Raw genomic sequence first — 25135 nt, forward strand, 5'->3', positions numbered from 1 at the left:
AGAGTTTTTATTTTTATTTTTATTTTCGAAAAAGAAAAAAGATTAAATAAAGGTTTACAATGCACTTTAATATATAAATGATAGAAAATTAACTTACAGTACAATACTAGTTAGTACAATAGTATACAATGTACTTAAACAGCGAGTGAAATTCTATAAGATTCCTTTTTTTTCATAATTAAATAAATATAATAGTATGCAATGTACTTTAAAAGTATAAATACAGTACAATACATTGAATAAAAGAAACAGCGAGTGAAATGTTTATCTAGTTTGAAATTCTATAAGATTACATTTTTTCTTTAATTAATTACAGAATGAAACAAAAGTTTCTCTAAAATAAAAATGATTAAAGTAATCACAGGAGCTTCTCCTCTTATTACTTAATATTCACCTTCAGAGAAAATTACATTATTTTACATACAGAGGGGTAAACTGATGACAAAGTGGAGGAGGTGTTCACAAAAAAAGCAAACCTACCTTGCAAGATAGCTATACATTAGTTATACTTCTTTTCTCTGCAAGACTGTAATGTCCAAATGGTAATGTATTAATTTTGTTATCTGTGATGTACCTTTTGTCATCATTAGCTGTGAGTGCTAGTTTGTATTGACGAACCGTGAACACAGAATGAGAATTGGAAGTAATGCACACTTGTAGTTTGGTCACTTGTTCACTTTCATAGAGACATCGTCTATACTGATCAATTGTAAGGTGATCGACAACATTTTTTTGACACCCTTAGCTTTACATGTAGGTTTCTCTTTTTCACACAACTTAATAGCATACATCTTTGGTCTCAAACCTACAAATTCTTCAACAATACTTCCACCGTTTTTATCCTTCATCAAACCTATTTCACCTGAATTTTTTCTTTCAATTTGGAAAGGATTATTTTCATCATAATTTCCTGTATCGAACAAAATTGAATTTTCCTTCATAAACTCATATATATCAAATGAAAAATTGTATATCAAACTGTCGGTGTCAGTGTAGAGTAGTTGTTAGTTTGATTCTGTGTTTCTCAAAATAACGTTGTAGTGAAAATCGTTCATTTTCATTTTTGACAAATCTAAAATTGTAGCACCGAGGTAAACCGGTTGATTGTGATGAATTTGAAGTTTCTTCATTTCGATAACCATACACTGTTCGTCTACTATAATACGACGTTTGAAGTTTGCTCTTGAGATCAACGTACCTGCACCAGAACGACCCTTCCACTGTGTGACCCATCTGACGTCGCGCAGTTTCCTTACGTTCATTAATGAACGACCAAAAATTGCGTTATTCATTAATTGATAGAAACTTTTCTCGAACTCATTTTTTGCTAACTTTCGTTTCTCTGTGTTCAAATCAATGTAGCATTTTAACCATGCGCTCTGATTAAACTGAATCGCTCTGTAAATGTGAGCTACTTTCATACCTAATTCTACACACTGTTTTAATAGCCTATAATGAAGAACATACCGTTCCTTGTTGTAAAGAGTGCTCATTAGTTTCGTAGATTTTTCAGGACACAATGGATAATCGGCATGTTTATCATGAAGTTCTGGCGGGTATATTAAATCAACTTCTACCATAAATCCAACATCTGCTTCATCTCCTACATTCATAATGTCTAAATTCTCAACGTTTTCGACCCATTGAAAGCCGCCCATTGGAAGAAACTGTTGCATAGCGAATCCATACAAATTGTTCACGTCAAAGTACATTATGTATGATTCCGGTTTGGACTCATCGTATGTTAACATGTACTTGTTATTTGCTACTGCATGCCGCGTAACGCATTGCACATTACCACCGCGTATGGAGCGTTCGAAAAACTGCAGCATGTCGATATCCTGAAGTAATTCTAGCTGGACAGCTGTTATTTTCTTCATAGCACTCCATGCCATAGACGGTACCGTGTAGAAATGAGCGGCATCAATACCATATGTCTCTTTTCCAAGTTTTCAAATACATCGGCCAAGAGTAAAGTATCGATTTTCAAGTAAAGATCAGAATATTCACCCAACGATTTACAGTTAAACTTATTCCAAATAAGCTGAGCAAACGCGTAGTTTTCTTCCGAAACAGTTTCACCCTTTAAAGAGCTAAAGAATGAACTCCTTGACGGTAAACTAGTGTCGTCTAACACCTCCATACTAGTAACATATTCGTATGGAAATATCCCTTTCCGAGAAGCGAGTTTAAACTGTAAATCATCGGTGAAATACCGTCTCGTTACAAGCTTTGACTCGTCACTAAGTAATAGGGACATTTTGTCCAGCGAAAAAGGAATAAAGTTATAAGTGTCTATAAATCTTAGTTCAACACACTGTCTTTGGTTATAACGTATAAAGTTTGAAAATCCTTTGTATCGTTCCATGTTCACTGCTAATAGTTTAATGTTCGTTCTGAGATTTGTCACAACATCCACTCCCTTCCTATGCAGTTCTCTAATTATGAAATGACCATCATAGGCTGTCAAATTATGGAATGCTACCGGCAAGATAGAAATTTTACGATAGTGTAAGTTACACAATTGATGTGCTGATCCCCTGTAAACACCCGTTAAATGACAATGATCGCGAACTTTAATTTCATTATCTGCAATTTCCTTCTCACATATGTGACATAATGTAGACGAAAGAAATTCATTTTCTTGCTCAACAGTTAATGCTAACATTGGTTTCGTATCAAAATAATAGGGCGCAAGCGTGTCCACCAAGTTATACATCTCATCTACGAACCATTTTACACAATCACTACCTCGATAGAGTTTGAAAGAGCACAAATCTCTGTCAAAACTACAGTGTAAATAATATGCTACGCTGTATGGCACATGTTCGTGAATTGGAGTTGAATGTGAGGTGTCATCACATGGAAAACAAGTAGACACAGGTTTCAGTATGCATTCTGTGTCAGCATACACAATAAAAGGCACTGGCTCTTTAACCTTATACTCGGTAAAGTACACTAGCCGTTCGCTATCCGAAGACATTATACTTTTGCCCACCGGAAATTGTATACAGTTATTAGTATGCAAAGCTAATTTTTCCTTATTAGAAAAGTAAGACAAACACCGTCTGCAAATATAAATTCTATTATGGTTCTTCGTAAGAGATGAGCGCACAAGACGTGGAAGATTCTTAATCAAACAAAAGTGATACTTCTCACTGTCGCCAATCTGAAGCATTAGAAGATCTACGATCTTTTCACACGTTTTATGTGAAATGTACAAAGGTACAAGAGTAAACTCTTTTTTGGCATCATTCCGTCCTATGCACACCCAGTTGTTCTCGTCATACTGCGCTCCGAATACATTCACGGAGATTTCGTTTTGATCTTCAAATTTTCTCATGTATCTCATTTCCATCGGGATTGGTATGTCTTTTAAATTTAAAATTGCATTATAATGTGGATAAGAAGAAATGCGATCTACATGATGTTTAGCTGGAACTAAGCCAGCAACTACACTCCACGCAAAGCAAGCATCTCGTGTGTTCCGCAGATTAATAACTGCTTTCTTGTTTCGAATTGCTGTAGGCAACGTTAGACTAGTTGGGGACTTGCCCACGTGAAAACCTACATTTTTATTAATGTTTATCCGCAATTCGCGAATTCGTAGCAGAGACCATCCCGAATCACGAGCCTCGAACTCTGATATTTTTTTCAGAATCGGTTTCGTTACATGTTCGTTGTACCATTCTCTTAAATTAGTACCTTCAGTAATTTCAGCGTTCCTTGAATGAAAATAATTGATATAGATTTTATCGTGAAGCACATGTTGTGTGCAGAGAACGGTATTTACTTTTAATGCTTGTGTCTTGAGTGCTTCCTTCACGTATTTATTAAACCACACGTAATATTTATCTAGGAACTCTTCGGGGAGTAAGAAATCATTGTTAACATTTACCACCGCTAGTGTGTACACTCTGCGCCGAAAAGCTTCCTCGATTTGTTTACACTGGAAAGCAGACAAATCTTCTATCTGAAAAGTTAGTCCATTAACAGCGCGAGCGTGAAAATAAATTTCTAACATCTGATTACGCATTTCCTCTAGCTCGTTAAGATTTTCAATCAGCTTGAACTGAGCTTCTTCTTGCTCGTCGCTAGGTTCGAACCGATATGAAATTAGTATTGATCCATTTACCTCCCTCAAAAACGCGCGAATGCGTTCAAACGCTCTATCAAAATGAGTTTGCATTCTTCCCGCATCTTCATCTGTCTGTAAATTAATGTCTAGCTTTCTACGTTTGCTGCTCGAAGGATACTCCATGACTACAAAAAAAATTACGATTTGGTGCTAAATTTTTCAGCAATCTCAAGACAAGTCCAGCAGTTGCTGTAGCAACGACTTATCAAGAATGTACAATCCGTCATTACACAGTATAACCATCGAGCTAGGTCACTACCTTCTGCATCGCGTGAACAGTGTACAGCTTCGCTAGGAAACTCGTCCTGAAGCTTCCCTAGCAATGTATTACGGTAATAGGAAATTTTATTTGAATCTTGTGACGAAAAGGAAAATTCAATTTTATAAATTTCTTCGAATGTATTATATCCAAGAAATAGTAGAAAATGTTCATTACTTGAAAGTTCACTCAAAAGAAATCGCACTACAGCAGCTGTCACTTCCTGCTGGCTTTCGTAAGCTTTACTCAGGTTCGTCACATATACTGTATAATTAAAAAGAGAACCCCTCTGTTCCATAGTTCAATACAATTAGCACTCACTTCTTGTTCTTGTTGTGCGCTCAGTTGTCCCGCTTCATCTTCAACAGGCTGTGAAGTAGCGACCACTTCCTCCTCTCGATGTACTTGCAGACGACGACTCTGTATGCTTGGATATGCTTGATGTTCAGTTCCTGGTTTAATCTCAACTTTCTTCCACTTCATCATATTACCACCTCGGACCTGAAAAGAAACACCACATACTATTTTCAATTAACAAAACAATTATGCGAATACGGCGAAAAAAAATTACATTAAGAACGAAAATACTCTCTGCATACTTACTTAGTTAAAATAGATGTCGTAACTGATGACATTCTACTGTAGGAAGCACACTTGATGGTAGCCCCTCTCCATGCCTCTGTACATCATTTTCAAGTTGTTTTTTAAAGAATTTATTTCTTCTATTTCTTCTGCTGTAAGTTTTGAGAATTGCGCCGGCAGGAAAACACTCACAGTCTCCTCATCTTCCCCTTCTATATCAACGATTATTTTCCTCCCAAATCTTGTTTCTACCGCTCTCAGCGCTTTAACCTATGGTTAAGTTGCAACTCACTTAACTTTCTATTATGAAATTGTGGTGCCTTGGCAATTTTGTTTAATTTCATTAACATATCCATTCTGTTGAAACTGCTATATCTTTTTAAAATTAACAAACTAAATAAACTTACACTTACTGAAGAGGAAAGAAAAGTAGTAGTAGAGAACTCTTCCAACTAGATGATAGTTTTCATGTTGCGCTCTGCTCCTTAAATACTCCCTGCCACCACCTTCACTCCTCACCAGTAGGCTGGACTTGTCACTAGTTCACCTTCACTCAAAATTACAACCTACAATAAACATCCTGTTCGTGACAGAGATAACCTTCAACAAGTTAGAAAGCGGATCTTGCCTAGTAACAGCTGCACTGTAGCACTCCTTAGTGTTTCCCCCTCACCCCTCCAGTAAGAGAGGAGTGAGGGATCATTTTTTTTACATAAACTAACATCCTGTTCAGCTTTCACCAGCAAGTGACCTATTAAAGCAAATCCAGTTGCCACATAGTTACTGTACCTTGGCCACAAGAGTAACCTTTCAAGAAAATTAATTACCTCTTACATAAAGACCTCTGAGTGTGTTGTCCTCATTCTACATGTGGTTGACCCCCTTAGCCAGTGAAAGCTACTCCAGCAAAATCCAGTCACAGCACCTTGCCCCCCCACACCTTTCAAGAATTAATTACCTCTCACATTAAGACCTTGCAGTATGTGTAGTTAACATTCCACACACACACCTTGGCAAGTGAGAGGCCCCTTCAGGGAGTGAAGCGCACGGGCATGCGCAGTGGCTGCCGCTGGTCCAGAATTCTTCTCTCGCAAAGCTGGTCCAGTATTCTTCTTTCTACTCTACATACGATACAGTAATTAAGGTAAAAGTCTGCAGGAAGTATGACTTACCTTTTGTTCTAATTCATGTAATGGATTGATTACAGTTTTCACTTAATTTACTGTAACTACTAAATATCACCTTTCCTGAAGTATCACAAATGTAATTAAAATAAGGAAATAGGTATAAATATATTTACAGTCAATTTCTGTGACGTACGTGGTCAGTGTTTAGAACTCAACTCAATAAACTTGTATGAAATATAAAATAATTAATTATGTTTATTAGCTTACTGTTGTCACCTCCTCGTCTGTAAACTCACTGTCACAACCAAGACAAATCACGAAAGTATGTAATATTTCGGTTACATATATCACTCAAATATTCTCCTTGTCCATATCGTACTAATGTTATGTATTATTTACTTGTAATCATAGTTTGTATTTTAAGGGAACATGTACGCAAATTCTTTTAGAAAATAAAAGAATTGCTGTTATACTATCCCCCAGTCTTTCCTGAATCCAACCATATACAATAAGTACACATTATTAATGTTTTAGGATTTTTTTACAGCGCTAATCCTAAATATCTGCAGAACTCTGCCACGCCCCTTTACATTTCAAATGTATTTAAACTTCATAATATTTCCTGAACAAGTCACTTTGGGGCAGTAAATGTAATATCTGTGCAAAAATATTAAATTTCACTTTCAAAAGTTGGCTAACCTGCACGATGTTCATCTTTCTCCACATCAGTAATAAATAAACTATAGTGTTGATCACAACAGTTTTTCTTAAAATATAAGTAGCAAATATTTCCACAGATATGCTGAGGACAAGGAAATTTGGTGCAGGCAGGCGCAAGTTCTATTTACATCTAGGGAGCAAGAAACACAAATCAATACCAGTAATGGTTCTGGTGAGAGTGAGGATAAGGTGCAATCAAGTGCTTCAAAAAAGAAACTGAAATATTTGGACGATTCAAACAGCAGTAACTTTAGTGAAGAAAAGATTCCAAACATTAATCCTGGGTCTGTGATAATTGAACTGAGTGTTGTGTGCAGTTTACTGAACAAATGTTAGAGTGTAAATATTGTGAAAGTGAAAGTAGTATTGAACTGCTTGAAGATGTAAATAGTAGAAAGAGTTTAGTCTAAAAACGTATCATTATGTGCAGTGTCTGTGGTCATGGTCTCAGGGGTAAATAACAAGAGGCTTTATAATATGAACACAAGACCAGCCTATGGTATGCGCTGTATAGGCAAAAGGTATAAAGCAACACAAACTTTCTGTGCAATTATGGATTTTCCTCTACCTCCTCACTGCTATTGACAGAATAGTTGCCGAGGCGGAGAGAATGTTTAAGGTGACTTCCAAGGAGGCAAGAACCAGAAAAAGGAATATAAGGAGGAAGAAAGAGGATGAAGAACTTCTGAACTAAGATGATTATTGGGCTGGAATGCATTAAACACATCAGGTTACGCCACAACTTTCATTAAAAGCAAAGTTAAATTTTAAGTCCGATTTCACAGAAGTTCAATTTTCTGACATATTTCATTTAATAGACCAAAAACTACTCAAGCTAGAAGGCTGAAACTTCATACATAGAATCAGTACGATAATTGAAGAAAAGTAGACTACAATCATGGACCCCTCTTTAAAAATTAGGACTTGACTTCAGCTATCACCAACAAAAAATTGCTGTATTTTTATGTACCAAGTTTTAATTAATGCCGTTAATTCATTTCTTTCTGTATGTTCTCCGTAGTAGTCTTCTTTATGCACACACACATTCTCTGTATACAGTGAAAAATGGTGGATTTTATTGATAAGTTTCAGAGATAAAGGTACCTAAAACTGTCTACACTCCCAAAAAGTAAATTACATACAAAGGATGAAGTAGGCTAATTATTAAAATACTTGACTAACTACTTTTTCTTTCTTGTTTTATGGTTCTAAAGGTTAATTCCACTTGTACAGTGAATTTCGGGTGTATATGAAGCATACTACTGGTGATATCTTGTGTGTAATTTGTAGTTAAAATTATGGTCCTTCACAGAGATGTACCCTTAAGTTCTCCCTTAAGCATGACTGGTACCAGTGTGCATGCTTCATAATGATAATTGTAGAGGTTTTTATAAGAAATTAGGCTTGTTGTGAAGTGAAGTGAGTCTCCCCAATACCTGGAAATAGTTGCCATATACTAGGCAGCTTACATGGTAAAACAGAGGGTGCACAGATATCCATGAGCAATTGTCTCTACATACCTCAAATTCTCCAGTAGGAATCACATGATTTCATTGGTACAAATTGAAGCTTATAATGCTCAGCCTTTCCCTGGCATGGAGTAGCCGGTCTGAGTGCAATCGCTGTTGCTGTATGAAGATTAACAGCAACACTGAGAAGCATGATAATTAGCAAAATGGAGCTGAGACCCTGGCTATGGGAGGTTCCCACTAAAGACATGTAGAGAATTGTAAAAACGCCCGTAAATGTTCGTTAGATAAATGGCCGATGTCTCCTTCGCTTATTCCGTTTCCTCATATGTTTGCGTGGGCAGTGTGTAATGTTTTCTTTTTGGAGCACTGGCACGAACTGGTATGCACTGTGCTGTGCAAGTCTGTGAAAAGTGTGGCCTAATGCGTCATGCATAGATCATAAGATTCCTGTAGATCGTCGAACATATTTGTGAATAATGGTTGCAACAGACAGTTTTCTCTTGTAATTCACGTACATTTATCGATAGAGTCGTCTTTATTGGAAAACAAATTCTTTCAGTATGCCCAATATTTGGCCACCTACAGGTGTGACGTCCGGGGAACTGAACAATCTCCAAAGGACTAAGGTGCATAGATATGTGACTCCGTGGTCACCTTTCAGGTTATAATGACGAATCCTGATGTTCATAGCTTGTCTGTAATTTCAATATTGTTTATTTTACCCCAGACTTTATTTGATATTTCTTTCCCGAACGGTGCAGGCCTTCGTTTCTGGGTAGATGGTCGCTACAATATAAGGCGTATTAAAAACAGATAGCACAATCGCCGTTCAATTTGGAGAGATCTGGAACATTGGTCCTATGGTTTATTTTCGTGTCTCAATTGATACGTTAGCGCTGCATATCTCGATTATTATGAAATCCCTCCAACTCGATTGTGACTGGCATGAGGAAAAGGGGCCTGCCTTTATAATGAAAACTCTCCATCTCTACTGTGAATGGTAGTTGCCAAATGAGCCTGTCATTATAGTAGAAATTACCGAACTCGATTGTGATTGGCGGTAGGATATGTGGCCTGCCATTATCAAGGAAATTTCCACAATGCCTACCTCACATCGGAAACAACGTATGGTGTCCTCCCTGTTTTCTTTCTCGGACTCGCTAAAAGACATGTAATGTAACATAATCTTACTAACTGCCTTTAGAGTAATTTACGGAGAAATCCGTATACAATGTTGAATATCATAGCGAAGCACGGGTACATTTGCTTGTCATTATATAAACTGTGTTATAATTATGTGTTAATGTTATCATTAGAAATTTTCTGCATCTCAAATATTACCCTGTATCGGTACATTATCTTCTCGACTTTATATTATGGAAAAGTCTGCGAATTTCTTCTGAACACTCCCAGACACAAAAGAATATTCAAGGCAGTCAGCAACCACTGCACGTGAATTTAACAGAGATTCTGGCACATCACTTCATGCCAGAAGAAAATCCTGAAGACTACGTGCCATGTTTGCTGCCTGCACAAGAGTCAAAGTCTATTGAACACTTTAAGGCACATCATCCTCTTGCAACTCATCATCATACGGATTCCCATCACTTACAATATCTATTGCTTTAGAAATTGATAAGTTGGCATATATGTCTTTTATGTTACATGTATGCTACTTTGTGTTACTTTCCTCTAATTCAGAACCCTCGGTTCTATTGCAAAATTCATTTTTGTTGTTCAGTACAGCTGTCAAAGTGAACTTAAAATATTTCTTAAAAAACTGGATAAAATTTGCCATCATGTAGGTTGGACTATTTCTAAAATTTACTATAAACTTACGGGTGTGTTCATTTTATGACCTATGAAAAGGGTAGTTTAAATATTCTTTTATGACATTTATGACAGCAAAACCTCGTTAAGACGTTCCTACAGGGGACAACAAAAAAGAACGTGCTAAGCAAGGAAACCTACTTCTCTATATACGAATAAAAACTATTCAACAAGGATACAGAAACAATAAATACGACTTTTCCCGACATGAGGGCACTTTACGTTGTGTAGCCGCGGGTACAGTGTAAACTATACCATATCTAAAGATGAGAGGAAAGTATTATTAAAAGGTGTGAAAAAGGCGAGAAAACAAATATGAAAATCTTTTCTGCTGGGGCTCATAAAATACCAAATGCCCTGAGTAGGGAAAATAGGCGGAGCTGGCACACGGGCTACTGCGCAAGATGGCCGCGACGCGCAATCCACCTCTAGTCACGCGTTACGTCCTCTGAAACCTCCAGAAAATAGGATGCCGTTATCTTATGGAATAATGTCAAAAGAGGCTACTGAAAAGGGCGCCTGATTTGAGAGAGCATGTGTTAGCGAACACGGGGTCTTTAGCTCAGTCTAGACATGTTGTGTGCTAAGATGTTGTCTGTCCAACCACCTGGGCCAACTCTTGTAGGACACTTCATTCCGATGTGGTGGGGTTCTAGAATAGTAAAGCTCCTCCAGGGGCACCCTTGCCTTAGGTAGGAGTCGAGTAACCTGTGCTGTTGTTTTGCCTGCGTTGGCCAAATCGCGGGGGTCTGTATCTGAGTCTAGGCATGTTGTGTGCTAAGCTGTCGTCTATCTAACCTCCTTGGCTAACTCTTGTAGGGGGCACTTCAACCCTAGGTAGCAGAGTAAATGCCACTCCTAAGGATTCGAACGTGGAGTTGACATAAACTGAAAAACTAAAGAGCTTAATTGCATTTCAAATATCCTCACCCTGATTGAAATATGTGTACGATGAAGATGTACTGACTACAGTAAATGACTACAGTGTACATGTCAGCGGAAAAAATGACTTTGCGAGCTAAACTGTACTTTTCCAATCTGGTGTTGTAAAGGAATGCGACAACGTGTTATGACGCAAGACATCTGACTTGAGAGAACCCGGAGTCTTCAGCTACAGGTCAAAGCTTGTTCGGTTACGTCTCAGAACTCACGAGTCTCAGAACTCACGGGCTATAATTAGTAACAAATAGTATCAAAACTGACGACTACAAACTGGTAGCTGAAGTAAACATTCTAATGAGTCTCAAAATTCACGAATCCTGACAGCAGGTGCTTGCGATGACCGCACGAGGGATGAGGTGCGCGGTGACTCACGCCTCCCTTCAACCCATGTTTTTCCATCGACTTAGGGCAGTCACCCTGCTAGCAGATTGCCTATCAGTTGTTTATCTAGCCTTTTCTTAAATAATTTAAGAGCCCCTGGGGGCCCTTTTTAGTTGCTTCTTATGACAGGCAGGGGATACTGTGAATGTTATTCTGCCACCCCAACCCAGGGAAAAAATAATGGTTAGTGAATGAAAGAGACCGAGGTGTATTAATATCATTATTTTAAAAATATTTTGCTGTTGTCTTAAAGTTAATATAATACATTTCTTACCTTTCACATAAATTTGTAATACTGGCATGTGGCCTCCGGGGAGGTCTCGTGCAGGTCTTTAGAGTTGACCTGCACGTCTGTGAGGATGAAGTCCTACCTAAGATGAAGTCTAATGCTGAAGACGGCACGAATACCAGTCCCCGAGCCATAGGAATTAACTAATGAAAGTTAAAATCTCCCACCCGACCGGAAACCGAACTCGGGACCCCAGGACCCCTTGGACCAAAGGCCAGCATGCTAACCATTTATGCATGCAGCTGGACGAGATAAAATTAAAGTAGGTGTATTTCCCACTGCTAGTTAAAAGAAACTGTCAGTTGTTAGTACTGGGGCTTAGCTCCATTATGCGGCCAGAAGGCGGCATTTATTTGAATAGGGAGTTTTATTTAGAGATATTAGATGTCAAGGCAGTTAATTCACTCATTTAGTTCAACATTTGGAGATTCATTTGGAAAAAGGCGTATTTCTAATTTTCGTAAGCGTTCATCTATTTGCTTACTTCAATCGGTTATCTACCAGGTACATTTAAACCGAAAAAAAATATCCGTGTCGCATCCCATTATTCCGCGCGATATAAATGAATGATATTTGAAACTCATTCGATTATTTTATTTGATTATTTATCGATTATTTAAATAATCGGATGGAAGTTATTTGATTATTAAAAGTATTCGATTAACCCATCACTAATAGGGTGGACATTTAACCATTCAAAGAAAGATTGGCCTTGCTCGTGAGTTTGAGAATGGCGCAGGCAGAGAAACTTACTCTTTCTAATCCTCTTCCTGGAATTCGTGAGTTTTGAGACTGGCGCAAGCAGAGAAACTTGTCCTTACTAATCCTCTTCCAGGAATTCGTGAGTTTTGAGACTGGCCCAGGTAGAGAAACTTGTTCTTTCTAATCCTCTTCCAGGAATTCGTGAGTTTTGAGACTGGCCCAGGTAGAGAAACTTGTTCTTTCTAATCCTCTTCCAGGAATTCGTGAGTTTTGAAACTCGTGAGTTTTGAGACGACACGGCTTGTTTGTGGTGTCGTTACTACAACTCTTGCTACTATGATGACGTCACTCCACCCAGATCCTCATTTTTTTATGAGGTGAGGTGGAGGGGTAGAATTGCGTCAATGATATACTGCCAGTCGTAAGGGTGACTAAAAGGGAGGGTAACTCTGGCGAGAACTGTGCTAGGACACAGTGGTAAATAGACATAGACAGAGCCTTATAGATGCATTCCCTAATTTCTTCTTCTTCTTTATCTGTTTACGCTCCAGGGTCGGTTTTTCCATCGGCCTTAGCGAGGGTTCCTACCTCTACCGCCTGAAGGGCAGTATCCTGGAACTACAGACTGGGGGTCGGAGGATACAACTGAGGAGGATGGCCAGTACCTCACCCCGCCTCGCCCGCGCGTTAACCTCTCAAAACCTAACTGCTGACGTGATTATGGTCAAAAGTGTTAGGTTAACCGATGCATTTGACACCAGACTTAAATTTACAAGGGCGTTACAGTCTCAAGTTTGAGATTCGATCCTACGCTGAACCTAAATAGACGAGATGGGACATGATCCAGGGATTTTGATGCTGAGATTGATGGAAGCTGATGGCTACACATAGGACTAGGAATATGATGTAAGGTGTAATACAAATGCTTTATTCATAGGGGGCGTATATTGGGAAGCATCTTCGAAGTTCTAGATACGGAGAGCCTGGCATGCACATATCAGCAAGAAATAACTGCACGTCGAAGTTGACTAGCTTTGGATGTATTTGCTGACACATGGAATGCAAAGTTCATTTTTTTCTACAAGTTCGCAACTTAGGTACAGTACAATCATACAGGAAGACCTAACCTATCTTCAGACTAAATACCCAAAATAATACGTAAAAAATAATGTGCTGCCGGAATTTAGCCCTGCAGGTGTTCGCGTATTATCAGAATTCCCGAATACAGAATAAGATCCCTACCTACACTTCACGTTCGATGCCCCTGCAGGCCTAACGTTGCGTTGACCACGCGGTAACCTCCCGGGACTTGACATGGTACCAGGGAGATGGTGTAAGACTTAATACATATTCTTTATTCATTGAGGCGTAACGCTGAAAAGCGACCTTAGGTCTTGGAGAGTTGAGCGACCGCGCAAGGTATCAGCCAAAGAAAGACAAAGGCTACGAAAGGCGTGAAAATTAAACACTCCTTAGCCCTCGTAAACCTAATAGCATGGGGGCTCGGAAAAGAACAAGAGTTAACCGTGGAAGGTCGGATAGGATAGATAAAAGTGAGTGGCCTAACACAAGTAAGTAGAAGCACGCGCGTACATGGGCTCTTATGGCACTAACCCGGCGGAGGCTGCGCTAGGGCTTTTTTCACGTATTACCCTAATTCGAGGTTCTATCCTCCCAACCGGATGCCCTTCCTAACTTGCGACTCTCGGTGGAGTGATGTAACATAGGTTGAAAGGTGATGGAATACTGCTGTAAGAAACGACTAAGAAGGGGTGTTATGGGTTCTTAGCTTCCGAGCGTGGTATTAGCGGCTAGAGGACCACAAGCTGAGTCTGGAATTAATTGTATTTGTTTAAGTTACTTTGAATAGGGAATCGAGGGTTGCTATTAATTTGAAAGGATGAACTATTCCCTAGAAAAACTGCTCTACCAAAAAGAACTAGGACGGAATAATAGAATTTTAATTTTAAAATATAATAAGTTTGAAACTAAAATTAAAAAGTGAAGAATATCATAAAGAAATCTGCAAAAATTCACATCATAGATAATTGATAGGTCGTAACAATACTAGAAGTAAACATTCAACCGTGAACATTGAGAAATACAGGAAGTTTAATACAAAACGTGTGGCATTCAAAATGACAGGCGAGGACTCTATATAACAAAAAAATTCAACGTTTAAAGCATCCTTTTTGCGTGCATTTTATTCTTTCTTTCTTTCTTTGTTGGCAACCTGACTACAGTGCCACTCAGCTGTCGAAGTAAGTCTCCAGAACATTATAACAGGGTTGCTATGTCTGCAGCACTTCGTAACTGAATCAATTTCCCTTCAGGTAATTCTTATGGAGGCCTGTTTCACTAAAATGTATCCCATGTAAACCAGCTTTAAGGAGGACTCCCTGTTAATTTGTGGTGTTATTGTGTGTTCCAGCCTCGGTGCGAACTCTGTGCGGCACTCTGCGGATCACTGGCGGAACATGTGGAGATAAGGTAATTGCAGCTGAAAGAAGATACCAGAGTGGTGGAAGAATTGGAGAGAACTAATGAGGAGATAGGGAACAGCCCGAGTTTATGGGAAGAAGTGCTGAAATACAGCGAGATGGTGATAGAACTGAGGGAGGAGGCATTTGAGAAGAAAGCAATGGATGTGGAGAAAGCACGTAAGGACAGAGAAGAGGAGCATGAAAGAAGAGAGAGGAGGAAATGAAAAGAGCTTGTAAGGACGGAGAGAAGTTTGTTGAGAAGAGAGAGCTGGCGTGCGGAATGAGAGAGAAACTTCCTCCCCAGAGAGACAGAGAACAAAGAGGAAGGTCCACGGTGGCGCGAACTGCTCGTCCAGTACGAACCAGGTCAAGAAATCCTTCAGCAAATTCTACATTGGGCCTCTGATCAGGGATATATCAATTCGGTGAATTTTCTTCTTGGAAGAAATCCCTGTGTGGACTGGATGAGCACCGATTTGAACCATGCTGCAGATAGGGGACAGCTGCATGTTCTGGATGTTCTGGTAGGAAAGGAGAAAATCGAGGTCGAGTGGACTATCTCTCCTTTGGATGTGACATTGATGTGAACATTGGTACCCACAGAGAAGGAGTGCCTGCACTGACCTTGTCAGCCATAGAGGGCCAAGTGTAGGTGGTGATGTGCCTGGTGGAGGAGGGAGGTATTACTGGGGAGTTGCTGGGTACTACTCTTGTACAAGTTGCTCAGTGGAGTCATGTCGATATAGTGATGAACCTCACCACACTAGACCCCACTAGTCCCAATGCTAAGGCTAATAGTTGCACATCTCTGTCCCTTGCCAAACGGAGGGGGGAAGCCACCATGAGGTGGTACGCTTCCTAGAACAGTGCTCACTGAACAAGTAAGTTACTTGGACACACAACAGTAATGTAGTGTATCTCCCTCTATCGACACTATGATCCTTACCTGCGCCGTGGAGGTGAGGAGGAGCCCTTCCTCCTCTCAGGAGGTTCAGTGCTACAACAGTGAGGGATCCTACCGGTAATAAAGAACTCTGTGTTGTGTCGTTGCCTAGAAGCGAATGGTATTCTGTGCTAAGGTTTGTGCCAATGCAAATAAATTGTTCCAAGGTAATAAAACTGTTAAATGTGAGTTAGTGTTGGACCCAGAACCATCTTCCTTTTGATTAAATTAGCAGCTCTCTGCAGACCATATGCCGCTCTCTAATTGGGAGTTGAGTAGAGTAATAAACAGTATCGTCCAATTAAGTGGTTGAAGCCGCTCTACAGGCTGAAGACAGTGTGGATAGTCAGCACCATAGATCATCCAGGTAAGTGACCTCGAGAAACGTTTCCGTTGAAGACACCGGCCATGAAACATGTTGCATGATCTCAGATAGGTAGGTGGCCTTCAGATGTGGCACAGATGGGAAACTTGAAATATTGTACGTACATTCCCCATCACACAGGTGACAAGCACTTCAGTCATCTTATAATTTTCATGTTTTCCCTCCTCACCACTACATTTATGCTTTCAGTAGTTCCTGCATTGAGCCCTGCAGAAGTATTTGAATTACCTTTTAAACACGGGTAAAGGTGAGAATGGATGCAAGTGGCTGTGTCAGCGGAAAATAAGGCAGACTAATGATTCACTTATCCCAGTGCTTGAAATGCGATTTTACCAGAGTATGAAATCAGGCTTGAAATTAGAAACTACATTCTGAGTTTAATTGTATGGTGTTTATCAAAAAAATAATTAATGATCTCAATTAACTTATGACGATAAATATATCTTTTGCAGTAAATATTTGGTTTGAAAAGCCGTTGGCTCAGTAAACTCGCGTCCACACCCTGAAGTAGTGCACCTAATTTCAAGTGCACCCCAGTGGAGATGCGTATACCTTTTTAACCACGTACCTGGAATCGAACCCTAGCTGAATGTTATGATGTCGTGGTTTCATTGAAATGGCAGAATGGGTTTGAACATAACACAGGTTGAAAGGAGGAAGCTGACGGCTGTCATACTGAGCTATGTACAGGGGAAGAACGGCCAATGACATAAGAGGCCTGTCGCTACAAAGCAACTATTGATCCCATAAGAAACTTCAGTAGGTCACTAGTTGCACTATGCGATATTATGCAATTCAATGTAAACATTTAAACTCTTACTTCCAACAAATCATTTGCGAATCTTCCCACAAGGAGTGCCTCATATGATTCCTTGATACATTTAGGAATAACCGTGGTATTGGAACAGGAGGGAGCAACCTTCAGTCAGTCGCCACTGATCTGCATTTAGGGCAGTCACCAGGTGGCAGGTTCACTATTAGATGTGGACAGGTCTTACGGTGACAATGAGATAGCGAGGGAAGTTACTCTGGCCTTAGTTTGCCTGGTGTGGAATTTGGTAACCACAGAAATCAATATTCAAGTTTGCTGAGGTGGGGTTTGATCCCATTTTCTCCCGACAATTATGTGGTCGTTAGCTCTGTGGAAACATTTTCGTTATGCTGTAACTAAGATGTGACGGGAAAAGTGGGAAAAAAGTAATTGGGCTCAATTAGTTACCCGAGCAGAAATTAATTTCTGAATGTAATCAGTAAAGTTACAATCATCGCAGAACGCGAGTCTTCAGAGAATCACTGACTTATTTCCAGTGGGTATGCCAGGGGGAAATGCATTAGTCTGTTTTGTACCTTTTAGTATAAGGACATTAACTGGCTATCATTGCTGCGTTAGACTAAACAGACATTCAAAACGATAGATCCCGAGTAAAATTAGAATGTCACTTTCGAGTTTTCAGAGTAACTTATTCAAATATGAGAGTGGAAGTGCCTTAACACGTGTTTATTCCGGCTCAGTTCTCCAAGACGTGGGGGCTGTATTGCCTGCCTGTAGTATGAGGCGAATTTAAGGGAGACCAAGGACAGTCAACTTGGGAGTGTCGTTTTGTGACCACGGTTCCGCTAGCTGAGTCTGGTATTAAGCTCCTCGACGGTTTGAGGTGCTCGAGTCCTAGGGAATCTTCCCTCTATTTTGCCGATACCTTCACTTCTCCTCCAGTTGTACTTCCTCTTAGAACAATAATCACCACCACCGTCTCACGATTACCTAAATATCAACAAGCTGTGAGTAAATGAACGAGTGCTGGGGCTACAAAGTTACCAAGCTGTAGATGCGATGTATATCGTTTACTACAATGTATCGATTACAATTTTATTTGCAGAAGTAAATTACGAGTAAAAGTTACTAAGAAAGTAGTCGTTACAAGTAATTCAATTACTTGCCAACTCTATAAGTAAGATATTCGTGCTCTTGACACAAGCTCGTATTACTACGTGTTAACGGTACTGATGTCGGAACAGAGTACAGCTTACTGTGTTGTTGCATCCTGATTGTTACAGAGCACTTCACAGGCAAGTAATACCGGTTCTACAGATTCCATCATCATCATCTTAGCTTTCTTCCCGCAATGGAGCAAGGTCTGCTGTTTTTTGCAAGCCAATCTTTACTTGGTTCTATAACAATTGGTTCTATAAGAACATCATTTGAAACAAGATGAACATCCCTCGTGTCTCCTTGAAGGTGTTTCTAGGACCGACCACGTGGCCTGTTTTCAGACTGTGTGATGCGAAGTGCCCTCTGTACAACAGACGAACCTTCTCTACGCAGTGCATGGCCATACCAAGTAGGTTATAAAGATAATAGCAGAAACACTCTCGAAAAGTGCACAGCTTTCCGACGAGGCAGCGCCACTACCACTATCTAGCGGCTCACTGTCGACTGTTCCTTGTGGCTGCTATGACATAATACCTGAACCAGGGGTCTCGAAATTTTATTGTATTGTATTGATTTTAAGTTTTAATTTTAAACGAATTATGGAGTAGCTTTTCAAGTACAAAATATTTGATCTGCGGTTATAACACTTTATTCGTCACGAAATACCCTAAGGGATGGAAAGTAACATCAATTTTAGGGCTACACCTAGACCAAAACTACTGGATCTTTCATGTGATAGCCTGCCGTCCACTTTTTCACATGTGTCATATACATTCAAAAGTATATAATCCTACGGTACACATGCTATTTTCCACAAATTGAAGTTAAGTCATGACAAATTTCTGTAACAATTTGCATATAACTACAGGATAGGCAACCATATGTACTGAAAACCATGCACATACCATAATTATATATATATATAATGTACATATTAGTGCACTTGAACATGAAATTACATATGTGTTACATTCTGTAATTTGGTATTTTTTTCTGCTGAGGTAAAGAAATGGAGTATGGCATTTAGTGCCGGTAGTGTCCGAGGACAAGTTCGGCTCGCCAGGTGCAGGTCTTTTGATTTGACTCCCGTAGGCGACCTGCGCGTCGTGATGAGGATGAAATTGTGATGAAAACGATACATACACCCAGCTCCCGTGTCAGAGAAATTAACGAATGATGGTTAAAATTCCCGACGCTGCCGTGAATCGAACCCAGGGCCCCTGTGACCAAAGGCCAGCACGCTAACCATTTAGCCATGGAGCCGGACTCTGCTGATATGTGTATAAACCATTTTTTATTTACAATAGCTGTATTGTGGACTGCAAAGTATTTATGTGCCAGCAAGGAATAACAACTGTCACACATACCTTCTACACTAACATATTCATTCATTAAGGTCTTCGCTAACTTGTTCTTGACATCCTGAGTGATTTCACATATGAATTAATTTAGATTATTCTAAAAAGCACGGTACATTTTAGAACAAAACATGTGAGAACAATCATTGGGGAAAATCATGTTACATGATTCATATTCCTTCACTAGTAAGAGGAAGTTTTCTGGGTCATTGGAATTAAGGTCAAGGGACATCAAAACATTTTCACACTCATTGTGTGGCAGTCTTCTGATTGCCCAAACAATAACATGATTGTCTGCATTTGCCTGTGTAGTTTGCACATTACAGTCGACGATCTCACTTTTTCATTACAATTAGATCTCTTATGACTAATATTTAATCTTTCGTTCACAGCGTAACTCATTTTCAAATAATTGTATTTGTTTAGGAATTCTGCAGCATTAGCATCACAATTGCTAACCTGTGATGGGGATAGTAAGTTATTTATCTAACAGTTCTTAATGCACTGTGAATATTAGATGCACCTGGAGCTGTATTATTGCTCTCTTTACTTCTGACAATGGCAAATGAATTTCCCAGACAATCTTGTGTCAGTCTTCTAGTGAAGAGAAATTGAAACTCCATTGCTCCATCAATTCTGACCACAAAATCTTAAGAGCAGTGATATTATCTACCCAACATTGAATACACATTGGTTGAGTTTACTATTAGCACCTCTGTTTAACACAATGTTTTGCCTCAGATATTTTCAATTTCTACCATTATGTTCTAAATGATTAGAATTACTGCAAAGGTGTTGTCTATACAGCTTAGGGCCTGTGATACTACATTTTGAGGAATTCAAGATGTCAAATAGTATGTCACATATATCAATCAAATCAGCTCTAATAGCTGCAGAGGGTGGTAGTGAATTAAATAGAACATGCACCTTTATGCCACAAGCAACAGAATGAATCACAGTCCGAACAGCTAAACACACTCTCATTGCTGAAAGGAGGGAAGTGATATAGGATATACATTGTTTAATTAATTTCGGGGCTAGTCTGGGAACAATGGTTGAATATTTATTATAAAATTCTTCAGTATGAGACCAGCTACAAATTTTACCTCCTACATTTAAATCATACTTCTTTAGATTGTATTTGAGTGATTTAATCAAGTGAGGGGCATCATAGAAAATGTAAATTTTTCGTCATTTATTTCTGTTACGGGGAGACCGTGGTGGACAGAGAAAGTTCGGACATGAATGGGTCTATCCACAACAATCAAAAGATTAATTAAAAGCTTAGAAATTAGAGGTATATTAATTTTTTGACTGTTTTTATGCTATCTTTTAACAAAACATGTCGCTCAGCAACAGAACAAGATTTCGGGGACAGAACTAGCTCGTTAGCTTAGATACAAGGTAGGAGAAATCAGAAAATCAACCAAAATTGCTAATTAACAATACGAGCTTAAAGCTCCCAATTTTACAAATGGTACTTGAGCACTATTGCTCCATCCACTCAATGGTCAAGGAGACAGGTCTCCCAATTTCATTTACAGAGTACTCACACCGTACAATCTGCCGAGAGTACCTCTTGCTCTACAACGTTATCGCCTTGCAAAAGGCACCATTCAATATTTACACTAACACCTCTACAAGAATAGAAAGAGCACCTATGCTCTATGAATATATCTAGGAGGCTGCGCTTCGAACCTTATACCCTTACTGCCTTCTCAAGGCAACCTTCAACTTTTACATTCACAACCACAGCATCTTTGCCCAATAAAATTAACACTTTCCAGGCCTCTCGAGGCACAACCTACATTTTACAATTCAAACTGTATTCACTGTCTTAAACACTCAACAGTCTAACATCTTAAATAATCAATTTTACTGAAGTATGGAATACCCATTCTACCGGAACTTGGTGGGAGACAAAAGACACATTAAAGCTACTGGCTCAAAAATCAAAATGATGCGGAGGCGGACACTTGCACTCCTTGAAATTTGCATTCAAAACAGTAAAATCCTATTTGGACATCGGCCCGAAGTTAGATAGGCTAGATGGAGAAAATGTAAGTTACGAAAGCTACAGACAGAAAACGGTCACAAAGTCATAGTCACCTCTAAGTCAAGTTGATAGGGAACTCAAGAGGTGTCACTCTCTCTAGTCCCGAATTTTCACTAAGTGCTTTTCGGCTTCTTTAAAATTTACATTAGAAGTAGAAATTTACATTTTAGAAGACTGGAAATTTAATGTTACATTATTAAAGATAGGAAAGACTCCCCTCGAGTTAGCTTTCAGAGGCTATCACATAGTTATTAAAGGGCTGTCATTACATTAATCTACTGGAATACTCGATGAAGGGCGAGACGTCGCCGCTTCATCTATTAACACACACTCAGTAGACTGGACGATCAATTAGGCAAGGTAGCTCGAAAATGTACTAGATTTTATACCCGAGAGGAAGGTTGTAAAGAGCTCTGGGGTAAGGCCCAATACACCTCCAAATTTTATTAGATAATCAAAAAGGTACAAGACGGATCCTATTGCCTAAAAAGAAAATATAAAAAAATTATATTGGTCGATATTTGAAATTAGTGGACAGAGATAGAAGTGTTGAAAACTGGAATACACCACAAACAAAGCATAATCAACTTAGTTTAGGAAACCTCAAAATAAAAAATTACTTTAAGATTTGAATAGTTCCTCTTCACACTAGAGGGCATAACATAAGTTTTTGGGTAGAGACATCTGTAGACAAAAGTCCAAACTTCTTGCGCTAGTAGCTGCGACATTCATATATCAGATGGCATTCTTCAAGGCGCTTCATTTAAATGAACGGGGCGGGTGTACCTCGCGGTATGGATCTTCCCTCCCTTAAAGTCTCTCCTCACAGTTAAAGTTTGACATTTTACTTGTTAGAAGAAAATATACCAAGTTGTATTTTACAGACAGAAATTTTCTTGAAAAAGTTCATTTTTAAGAAATTACGTTAAAAACGAGTCTTGAAGTCTTCTTTCAACCGTACCAGTACAAGATATACAGTTCAAGTTTTGACGGCAAGAGCAACCGCCGCAGCCTATTGCCTGGTGGGGTCGCCCGGATCCCCAAGTACTCTCAGATACATCTCTCCCACTACCTTGAGAGGGGTAGCCATGGTGATGGTCGCCACAGACCAGATATAGTGATAATGCTCCAAGATGGGTAGGCACCACAGCCCTCGCCGGAAGGGATGGTGTTCCAGTACGCCGTTATGCAGGAGACTGGGCCAGAGCAGAGTGGGCCCTTACCACACGCCGGCATCCCTCGCAAGATGAAGCTGTCATTTATTTGGCGACAAAAATTGTTTTTGTGGGGAGCGAGAGTTGTGTATTTTTCTAAGTTGGAGTTTCAGATCAGGCGGGCTGCATGTGTCACTAGCAGGCTTGGGCTTAGAGGCGGGCAGTGGGATAAAATAAACCTCACTAGAGAGGAAGGATGTATAGCATGAAGTATATGCATAGGATACCGTTAGGTGGATATGGGATGGTGGTGGTGATTATTGTTTTAAGAGGAAGTACAACTAGGCAGAAGGCCTCCCCATATACCTTACAAAGTGATATTTAAACAATTTTGTTACAGAACTGACGCCGAAGAAAGATAACAGTTTCCTTACTGCCATGACTTAGTGGCCTATACTGCAAAACAAAAGATTATGCCGGTTTAATCTGCGAAAGTGGGCTCTAAAAAACCGCTCAGTGGCTGAGTAACTGACCAAACGAGTGACGGGAGTTAAGAAGTCCAAAAAATATAAGGCCCATGAAATCTGGGGGCAAATTTTCCTGCAGGTACGAAATTCTTAACCATAACTTGATCTCCAATCTTTAAATTGGTGGGCCTACGTCCACGATAATATCTCTCTCTAACCTTTTCATGAGACGCTTTCAGATTACTTTCAGCCTTCTTCCATAGGTCTCTGATATTATCAGGACCTATTGTCTCTGGTAATATGTCATTGAGCGACGAAAGATTAGACAGCGGCGTGTTGGGAAAAAATTTAAACACGAGAGAGGCGGGAGTGAACTTGTGGGACTGATGAACAGCAGAATTTAAAGCAAAACATAACCAATGCAGAGACGTATCCCACTTGAAATGATCTCCATGATGAAAAGCGGTCAACGCAGATCGAAAATTACGATTGATCACCTCAGCCAGAGATGGTTGAGGGTAATAAGCTGAAATTGTTACATGGGATATGGACAGATTGAAACACAATTTCCGGAATAAGTTAAATATGAAAGACTTTGCATTATCTGAAACTATATCTTGACAGGGACCAAAAGAAGCAAAGATAGTATTAAGACAAGAAATGGTAGACTGAGCTGTAGTCAGCTTAGTGGGAAACAACCATGAAAATCTAGTGAAGCCGTCTACACATACAATAATAATAAATTTATTCCCGTTCCCCTTTGATCCCTAATGGGGTCTCATTATAATATTTGAAGATCATTGGCACAAGAAAGGTTGGAACCATAACTTTCTGATCATGCCTCGATGGACAACACAAAACCCCGTTCCTCAATACATAAGGAACAACATGTTCCCCAGAAGAAAGGGTTTCCATTATCGGATCCAGCACGGGATCTTCTGGTTGATAATCCTCAGTGTCACGAAACAGCGTAGGGGTATCCGTCAAAATAGCATTAATACTAGGAGGTGTGGGCATAGAAAGAGAAGAATTTCCTGTTCACTGGTCTCAATATCACTAGAAAACATGTGACTTATTCCATCAGCAACTACATTTTCTGATCCCCTAATGTGTCGTTCATCGCATAGGAAAGCTGAGATCCTGATAGCCCGACGGGCGTTATGTCCGTTACTACGAGGCCTTGCTAAAACCCAAATTAAGGCTGCTTATGTATTTCTAATTGAAACTTGACATGTTCCAGATAAAGGCGTAACTTCTCCAGGGCAAACATGACTGGCAAAGCCTCTAATTCATAGCTAGAATACTTTACTTCTCGAGCCGATAAGGTCCTAGACGCATAGAAGTTATGCCGCCTTCCGAGTTCCGTTTCCAGAAAAAGGACAGCAGCCACAGCAGATGAACAGGCATCACTTTGGACAATGAATTTCTTAGACAAATCGGGAATGACTTGTACAAGGACGTTACAAAGAGCTAAATTAAGGTCTTCAAAAGCGGCTGGCCGCGACGGCCCCCATTCAAATTTTACACCTCTCTTGCGAAGTAAGTTCAAAGGGCGCCGCCCTAATAGCAAAGTTAGGAATACATTTCCTGAAAACATCACCATGCCTATGAATCTAGCGATTCCCTTTATGTCCTTCGGAGGCTTGAAGTCACGAATAGCCTGTGTTCTGGAATGGTCAATATAAACACCATCGGGAGACACAGTATGCCCTAGGAACGACATAGAAGGATTAACAAAGGCTACCTTAGATAATTTAACAGTCAATCCAGGCTTCCTAAGGCGATTGAGGACTTCCGTCAGATGATCTAAGTGCTCTTCGGAGGTCACTGAAAACACGACGACATCATCGAGGTAATGTTTCAGATATTCCAATTTGATATCGGAGAAGACCCTTTCCAGCTGTCTAGTAAGGACAG

Source organism: Anabrus simplex, chromosome X, assembly GCF_040414725.1.
Source record: "Anabrus simplex isolate iqAnaSimp1 chromosome X, ASM4041472v1, whole genome shotgun sequence".
In the NCBI taxonomy this organism is placed as follows: domain Eukaryota; kingdom Metazoa; phylum Arthropoda; class Insecta; order Orthoptera; family Tettigoniidae; genus Anabrus; species Anabrus simplex.